Consider the following 10,188-nt stretch of genomic DNA (forward strand, 5'->3'; position numbering starts at 1 on the left):
AGAAATTAACGTACATATTTCCCGTAATTTACGGTACAAAAACGTATATATTTGATAGTAATTGACCTAAATCTTCCTTATATTTTCTTTGCATATGCGAATGACTGGTAAAAATTTAATCCGATGTATTCTCCACTTTACTGTGTATAAATGCACATTTTTTGGTAAAAAATTTGCATAAATCTCCATTTACCTTTTCACTGCATTTTTCATAAAATGTACTTATTTTAATCTCATATTTTTTTTTATATAAATCTATGCAAAAACTTTCTGTATGCTATGATTAAAAAGTAAAATAATTTTTATATCAAATTCTTACATATCTGCCTTTCAGTTATGTACAGCAATATGGAATATATATAACTAGAAAATTTAAATGCACTAGTAAATGCAAAAAAAAAAAAAAAAAAAAAATTTCTATTAAAAAATTACGTAACACTTAAAGGCTGAAAATGACTTTTAATATTTCATTTCAAAGTGACTATAAAATATGCAATAAATTTCATAAACATCAATTCTGTGTTTTAAATCAATTAATGCCATTGTTCATTTGCATTTTTGTTTACTAAATTCATTTCATAAATTTAAATTTAGTAAAAACTGTAGCAAACAGTTGTTTACTAAATTCTTCATTACTAAATAACACTTTAAATAAATTATTTGCTTTTCTGAAGGATTTTCTTATGCCATGTAAATGAACAATAGCATTAATTGATTTAAAACATAGAACTGAGGTTTACAAAATTTATTGCATATTTTGTAGTCACTTTGAAATGAAATATTAAAAGTGATTTTCAGCCTTTTAGTGTCATGTAATTTTTTAATAGAAATTAATTTTTTTGCATTTAAATTTTCCAGTTATATATATTCCATATTGCTGTACATACCTAAAAGGTGGATATGTAAAAATTTGATATTAAATAATTTTATCTTTTAATCATAATATGCAGAACATTTTTGCATAGATTTATATAAAAAATAAGATTAAAATAAGCACATTTTACGAAAAATGCAGTAAATAGGTAATTGGAGATTTATGCAAATTTTTTACCAAAAATGTGCACTTATACACAGTAAAGAGGAGAAGACATCGGACTAAATTTTTACCAAAGTCATTCGTATATGCAAAGAAAACATAGGGAAGATTTAGGTCAATTATTATCAAATATATAAGTTTTTGTACCATAAAATACAGGGAATATCTACGTTAATTTCCATCTACAGTACAATATAGTTAATTAACAAATTCAGTAAACGAATGTAGCACAAAAGAAAACATCATACGTTTACATTATTTGAATGAGTGTCCTAAATTTTAAAATTGTTAAATATAGACCAGGAAGTTGTAGAAAACTTACCTTTTCCAATAGTTTACCAAGTTGATTTTATTTTCCTTGAAGATGAATGTTTAATGTCACAAATATTTCATTCATATCTTCAGATAATACACAAATCTATACATATTTATTTATTAAAATTCAGTTTATCCCAAACATGTTAAAGAAAATATTAATTTGCATGCAAGTTAATCGAGTAACTTCTGTTTTAATTACACATAATTATGATATGTAAAAATTTTACATTTATCAGTCAATCTTGCAATGTATTGTAATCTATTATTTTTGTCTTTTTCAGTTTAAAATCTTATAAATATATTAGATCAGTACTAAAAGTTCACCTCTACAAAAGGTGTGTGTGTGATGGTGTATTTAATTACGGCAAAGCACACTAGGGCTATCTGCCTAAGGGGAGGGATGCCTTCGTGGAGGACTTTCTAAGGGAAACTGGTTCGTATACACGTTACACATGGGGAAAACCACGAAAACACCCATGCAGCCAGCCCGTTCGCGGGATTCGAACCTCGGACCGAACTACCAGTGTTCAGCGACTTTACCGCTCGGCCGCTGGTGGGCGTCACCTCTACAAAAGAAATGCTTTATTGAGGTATTTTAAAAAGTTCCCTTTTACAATGTAACTGTTAATTTCATAAATAAGTTCATAAAATTATGCAAATTCAAAATTACCTAAATATGTTCTTTATTTTATCTTATATACCAGATAAAATTTTAAAAAGTTAATTTGTTTAGGAATATTTAAGTTTTTAAATATTTATCTCATGTGACGTTTTCTATAACATCATTATAAATGTACATGTTGATGTGGACATACCAATTATTTTTTTTCATCAAATAGCTTTATGGTATTAAATGATTTAAAAAGAGGCAACTGGACAAAAGAAAGCAATTAGAAGTTGGCTAATTCTTTATTAATTTGTTGTCAAATGCTGTGCATTTTAGATTATGCTCATATGATGACAATGAGTTATTTAAATTATTATGAACATATCCCACATAAATTAACAAGTATAAAATTTCAAGTTGTTTGAAGTATTATGAACTGTAATACTTGCAAAAGAAATACACATGAAATTAATTTAAGAATTAGGTTTATTTTACAGGTATTCGAAAACTGTAATTACTGTTAAACAATAAAAACTAACATTAAATCTGAAGAGCATATTTTTTTCAATAATAAAATTCAACATAGACTTCATGCAGCTTCGCCATATTTGTTCTATAGTTCGCTGTCTTTAATATCCTGCTTGATTTTTGTAAAAGTGAATTCTTTGTCACCCAATGTTTTGAGAACAGCTCCTAAACAAGAAAAAGAAAAATTTGTAATAATTTCACACTTCAGATGTTTTCAGTTTTTAAATATAGTTGAAGTATTAAAAGATGCATATAAAATGCACTATTTCATATTTAAAAATTTACATTTCAGTAATTAAAAATTTAATTTCATACTATCACACAGTAAGCTTCAATTATATACCTTACACAATGCCTATAATTTCAAGTAAAAAATACTTAAGATTTGTTTAGAACTGCGAGGTTGAGAAAGTCTTTAATGGCTATGTTTGTATTTAAGTACTTGAGATAAAACTTAATTTTGTATTAATTATATTGCATTAGCCTTTTCAATTTTACTCCTACATATAGTAAAGAATATTCGCTTTCTTACAGATAACTTTTTCTTAAATAAAGAGTAAGCAGAAAACTAATCACAACACTATATACATATAACAGAATACTTCATAAACATGTCATTAACATACGTATATGCATTAACAGGCTATTTTACACATTTCAATAAACCAGAAACCAATACACAATCAAAAGTATTATCAGTAAATTCCTCCAAAATCAGAGCAAAAATCTTTAATTATGATAACAATGACATCTCAGTTTGCAATATAAAATATTTCAAGTCTACATTCATGTGCATTCTAAGCAAACAGAAAGCTGAATAACAATAAAATTATAAATACCATAAAAAAGTTAAGAGCCACATAGAATGATAGCAAGACTAAATGAAGTCTTCCTTCAAAAATCAATTTAAATTCAAAAATTTGCCTTCCTGTTTAACATCTCAAAATAGAGTTACTGCTTACAGTAACTAAATTTCCTGTCTTGGCAAAATAAAAATTGTCACTTCTGTTGCAGGAAATATTTGCTGCAAACTTTGTATGCAAATAATCCAGTGAAAAAATAATTTAAAAAAGCTAATAGAATTTTATAACTTATACAATCTAGTACAAATATTAGACACATAAACAACACTAAATGCCATTATTTACTTGCATATTTTCCTTCTTTGTGTACTTTACTCCTTAATTTTTCAGGATATGATTTAGAAACAGAGTTATGGTAAAAATGTATACTGGTAAAAAAAATATTGCTGAAACTGATAAGTCCTTTGAATTATATACTATAGTGCAAAGAGGGATGGAATATGTGACTAAATATGATAAATCAGATTACAATAACATTAAACAAATAACATGAAAAACTGAAAAAAGAAATTTTATTTGAAATTATTTTTTAACTTATGGAAAGACAGACAGTATTTCCAACTTATTAAATTCAATTATATTTTACCTTCGTCAAACCAATACTGGTAAGAGAGTTGTATTTAAAATCCGTGCTAAGCTAAAGCTGCTTTCTTGCCTAATTTTATACTATTGAAAATACCGGTAATTGTCAAAGTTATTCGTACTCAATATGTATAAGATTATTAATGAGCTGCCAAACCGCAGTTAACCATCTAATATACTATTCAACATTATTATTCTTTTTGAATGTCAGGTTTTCATTATTTCTGCCAATATATCTGTAACAGGACATAAAGATTGAGTTAATGCAGAATAGAAAATTACCTTGCAAGTTAGCACCTTTACCTTAGTGGCAGTACTTCATTCTCTAGAAAAAACATTTTAAATTATTATACTCAAACAAAAAATTCATATTTGTTACAGCAAAACATCATTAACACAATAAACCAGAGTTGAATGCAAATCTAGTTTAATTCCATTCTTGAAAACTAGTTTATTACTTTCAATTTAATTTAAAAATAATAAAAAATAAGGTACGTATTATGATGACTACCTAGATATCTCGCCTAAACTGGCAATCCTTGTAGGTTATACAGGTTAACCCTAACATAGGTTATAGAGGGCACTAAGATAGAGAGTATTAATCCCACACTAGGGACTCTAACATTTGGTAGGAACAGTTTGAAAAGTGAAACAGATATTTATAGTGAACCAATGCAAAACAAAAACAATAGTTCGTTAGGGACAAAGCCCCTTTGGACTAATAAATACGAGTAAATTAACAGCTTTTAGCTATTTTTTCTTCTTGTAAAAAATAGACATACAGAATATTTTTAGAAAATAACAGTACTTTAAGCATGCATTTTCCACATATTTAACACAGTAATTCATTCTAGCTCTGTTGCAATACTGGCAAAGATACTCCTCTGTTATTAGGACGGGATTCAGAAATGTACAATGAAACCTCGAGATACGAGGAAAGTATGAGCAAAATATGAGCATTAATTCGAGTAACGAGCAATGAGCCAGGCTGTTGGTACGGGTGGCGCCATTTCCCTATCCGGCTCAACTCGGGGAATCCCCTCGACAGATCACTCAGTGTTCTTTTATATACGTGTTTGTGCACTTGTAAGTTAATTGTTTTGTCATTTAACGTGAAAATAATTATTTCAAGATGCCTCACAAGAAGATTGTTGCCTCAGATAGTGCTGCAAAGAAAAATAAGGAGGCCATGGCCGTCGATATCAAGAAAGAAATCATAGATAAACATAAGCATGGTGACGGAATTGGCGAAGACTTGCGGCCTTTCAACATCGAAAATCTATACTATTCTGAAGAAGCAGGAAGAAATTAAAAAACCTGATGTAGCCAAAGGAATTATCGTTTCTTCCAAGCACCATAAAAGTACTCCTAGATGTTGAGAAGCTGTTGTTGGTGTGGATTAATGAGAAGGAGTTAAAATGTTGGTAACAAAGTTAAACTATTGTTATATTATTTACCAGTGTTATTTATTAGGAAAAATTGACTTAATATTAAAATGTTGATATTTTTGGGGGCTGGGAGTGGGTTAATTGAATTTCCATTATTTTCAATAGGGAAGCTTGTTTCTAGATACGAGAAATTTGCTATACCAGTTGAATGCTGGAACGAATTAAACTCGTATCTCGGGGTTCCACTGTAGATATGTAAGCATGTGTATATGCATGTATATATATGTGTATAAGTATACACATATGTATATATATGTGTATAAGTATACACATATACATATATATGTGTATAAGTATACACATAAATACATACATAAAGAATATACACATGCACACACGAGCACCTACATTTAAAAATTCATGCATATAAACATACATTTCTGAATCTGGTCCTGATAACAGAAGAATACCTACATGAATCATAGGATTTACATTAATCAGTTTTATTAAAATTCTTTAATGCAGAGGATAATCAGTTTTATTAGAATTTTTAAATGCAGAGGATTTACATTAATCAGTTTTATTAGAATTCTTAAATGAAATCTTCACTATCCAAAAATTCAGTTTCATTTCCAGCTGAAACTGTATCAGGACAATCTGAAAATTTTAAGTTAGCTTAGAAACTGTAATCATTCTTAAAAAAGTTTGATTTATGCAGATGTTAGATCAATAAAATTACTTTCCTGTGAAAAAGTAATATGGCATTGAACAACACGATTTTACAAATCAGGATATACTGAGTGAAAATTCCTGAAATGTTTTATTTCTTGGTATCTCTGCAAGAATTGTATAAATAGTACTACCTACCTTTAAAAAAAAAAAAAAAAAAAAAAAATGTTTAGTAAATACTATGAAGAAAATTGGTTACATTATTTACAGTTTATAATTAATAGAAAATAAATCATTTCTTAGCTTATCAGAATTTATTTTTATCACATTCATAAACAGTACTAATTTAAACAAACATACCATTATGATTTCAATAACTAAGAAATAGAAAATCCAAATTTGCATCTTTGATGGTCTAGTAGATTGGACGTCTCATTTACTACAATTCAGCAAGGTGCTGACTCCCCAGACTGTAATATATATATATATAATTAATTTACAAGGGAAAAAGCAACAAAAATATAAACAATTTCTTGGTTTTATATAAGCATTTCTTCACATTTACAATTTTAATTTTTTTAACTATCTAGTTATATCAAAATACAAGATTTTTCAATAAATTTTTTCATGCAAGTCTAATAATCAACATAACTATCAAGTTTTAACTTTGAAAATTATGTTTAGAGAAACCTGAAGCTGCAGTAAATAGTAATAAATTTATTCAAAACTGAAAGTAAAGCAGTAAATAGTACTTTATTTTCTTTCTTTAACTATGGCAGATCTTTTAAAACAACAAAATCAAACAAACAAAAAAGAAATGCATTCATGAAAGGACTTAGGACTTACTTATTATTCATGAAAGGATATATTTCAGTAATTACAAGTGCATAAAAATTCAGTATATATATAAAAAAAAAATGAACACAGATTTGGAACAAAGTACCTGTGTTTCTATGGCATAAAATTTCCTTTTTTAATAGCACAATATCTTTGAGGTAAAGATTATATATTAAAGCAAATTTATAAAACTAAATTCAAAAATAAGAAATTAAATTATTTTTAGGGAAAACACTAAGCAAATAAAAAATTTTGAATTTCATAAATAAATGAAAGTTACATGCTTTATTTTTTGGCATAAGGTAGATAACATTTCCATAACAGATTTCTGAACAATTAGTCATGTTAATATTGCCTTTCTTTTTCCATTAAAAGCTATTTCCTGCTTAATTACAGTATGCTTTAAGATAAATATTAAAACATTTGAGTAAAAATAATATAACTATAAAAAGGTGAGACACATACAAAAAGGAGTGACACAAACAGTAAGAAACAGACTAGTGCAAAATTTAACAGTACCAAATCCTAAAAATGAATCATTAGGCACGTACACAAAAGAACAACACATGGAAAATCACATTTCCTACACAGACGCTATTTATAAAATTTTATATAGGTGAAGAAAGTACGAGTATTAAACACTGAAAATATAAAATATTCACTTACTTTCTTCAAATATAACTTCGATGGATTCAGTCACAAACGCCAATCCACGAACAAACAGTATTCTTTGCGTCTTTACCATTCTTTTCGACCGCCATTGCTGAGTGCTGACTTCACAAATATCCCGCCACAACCGGAAGTAGAAAGTGTCTGCTTTGCCATTGGTCAGTGAACAAGAATTGCAACGCTTTTTTTTTTTCTTTATAATTAAACATATTAAGAAAGCCTCTAAATTAGCATATGAAATAAACTTACTTTTGCATTATATAAATTTATATTCACAGCATCTCTGCATTAAGGTAATAATTCAATTTTTCTACGAAAAATAGAAATGTCCGTGTATGCGCATGCTCAGTGTATGATCGTAAATCCGGTTAATTTTTATAAGTTAGCGTAAAATAAATTAACTATGCAAATTTTGAGTTCATTTAACTGGACCCTTGTACTTATTCTGTAGATCTCCATATTAAGAATGTCTTTAACTGTTTCAGGAAAAATATAAAATATAATATAATAATTTATTAATTTTTTCCTCATATAAAAATTACTAAAATCGCTATATCATTTTTTCCTTACATTAAACAAAATAAAAAAAAATTAGCCTCATATGATTTTTATAACAAAGATTAAAGGAACTGAAATATATGTAAAATATCAGGATTCAGCTTGCAATTTCGTAGAGTTATTATTATTATTATTAAATAAAAATATTAGTATATCTTTGATTATAATTAATGATCCTTTGGTCTACATTAAACTATTGTTCAAGAAGTTAAACGTTTTCGAGCATCTTATGCTGTATTTATTATTCTATTCCTCGACATGAAAGATTTGCGAGTCTTATTCCAATTTAATTTCCCACATTTGCTAAATAAAATAAGGCGAGTATTGTACCAAACTCAGTAAGTACACAAATTTAATATACAGCTTATTCCTGTTGAATGGGTAATAGGATTTTCATAAAAGAAATTAAATTGTGTAAATTAATGTGAGTGTTGATATGAATAAAAATAACAAATTTGATATAAGAAAATAAATAAGTTATTTTGAAGATGTTTGAATTAAGAAAATATAATTTTTTGTAAAAATGCACGTAAAGATTTAGCTCACATGTTAAAATTTATAGAAAAATTTTAGCCTCATATATGAATGCCCCTTTTTTCATGTTCGTGGACAAGGAAAACAAAGTGAAATGCCAGAAATACACTAAATATTTTGAATTAATAAACTTCATTTTCAATCTTTTTAGACTTCGTATAATATCCGTAAAAGTGACGAATGAAATATACCATAAAGGCAGTAGTTTCTTTCAGAACATTCGGATTCGTATAATATGCGTAAAAGTGACGAATAAAATATACCATCATGGCGGTAGTTTTATCAGTACATTCGGATTCGTATAATTTTCGTAAAAATAACGTGTGGAAAATAACGATCAAGAGCCAACAGTAACTTCAGCCTTTTTTATTCGTATAAATTTCGTAAAAGTAACGTGCAAAAAATACCATACCCTTATTTCACCAAAATTATACGTATATTTTTGGAGACGTGCTGCCTGGGTTCAACATAAACGTGAGAAACAAGCGACGTTTTCCAAAGAAGACCAGCGACTCTTCTGTATGGGTATCCATAGCCGGATGAAAAAGTGTGAAATGGCGTCCTTTTTGGGGATCCATCACGTATTGGATGACGATATGATGATACCAATCGCGTTGCCGCATTTGCGAGAGGAACTGAAGCCGTTGCAATTGACGAAAATAACGTCGGGTTAGACGATACGAATCCATTCTGACTTACTTTTTTATCGCGCCAAGATCTTTCTTTTTTTTTGACAGGATAAACATTCGCAATACAGAGCCGGCATTTCATCCAACGCGCGATCTTGTTTTAAAAAATGTCGATAATTCGGTTGGGAACAACAAGCTGTGCGTCCTTTTTCGGAATTCTTTGCTCTTTCCATAATTGGCACATCTCGTTCATGAATAAAGGCTGGATGCTCGTCATACTTTTATTCGTTTTGGGTTTATACTACTGCTACTTGTATTTCTATAATTTTTCGGTCCCGTCCCCGAAAGTTCCTTCTTCTCCTCCGACGACAACGACGCGTTTCCAATATCAGATCGAGACCTCAAACGACAACGAGGTTTCGTTTCACACCTCCACGGGAAAAACATGGACGTTTCCTCTCCCACCCGAATATTATTTCGCGGAAGGACGGATTTGGGAAAAAGATGAGTGTTTTGGACAGCCCGATGATACTCAGCTCCCCGCAACGGGGAAAAACCTCTACCTGTTTTTATTACGATCGCAGAGTTTTGTACCCCGCGAAAAGTCCATGATGTATTATTATTATCGATGTCGGCACGGTCGTGTTCTAGACGTGCTCATGTGTCAAGAAGAACATTCTCCTTCTACCTGCATTCCCCTCAATCCCTGCATCGATCAGCATGACGGATCGGTTTTACCCGATCCAACCAATCGACGTTTTTATTACGAATGCCAGAACGAACAACCGATTCGAATCGCCTGTCTGCCCAAGACATTTTTCTACTACGACGCTTGCACTTCGCGAAAACATTTCGTATCTTACTGTGAAGACGGTCAACATTTTCCGGTTGACGAGGTGACGTATATCGAGTGTCGTGGCCATCGACCGAAAATGATTCGATGTCCGCCCGGAGAAAAATATTCGACACA

The 10,188-nt window shown here is 29.4% G+C and overlaps 1 long non-coding RNA gene across 1 annotated transcript; it reads right to left on the minus strand.

The window, feature by feature from the left end:
• Positions 1–2,371: 2,371 nt before the first annotated feature.
• LOC146997225 (uncharacterized) lies at positions 2,372–7,619 on the minus strand. Its single transcript, XR_015041218.1, has 4 exons — positions 7,495–7,619; positions 6,352–6,461; positions 4,217–4,259; positions 2,372–2,654 (listed from the first exon to the last, which is right to left on the minus strand). It is a non-coding gene; the product is annotated as an uncharacterized LOC146997225 (long non-coding RNA).
• Positions 7,620–10,188: the final 2,569 nt, after the last annotated feature.

The sequence above is a fragment of the Stegodyphus dumicola genome, chromosome 5, assembly GCF_044657685.1.
Source record: "Stegodyphus dumicola isolate Sdum_Otavi_A_Nest chromosome 5, ASM4465768v1".
Taxonomy (NCBI): domain Eukaryota; kingdom Metazoa; phylum Arthropoda; class Arachnida; order Araneae; family Eresidae; genus Stegodyphus; species Stegodyphus dumicola.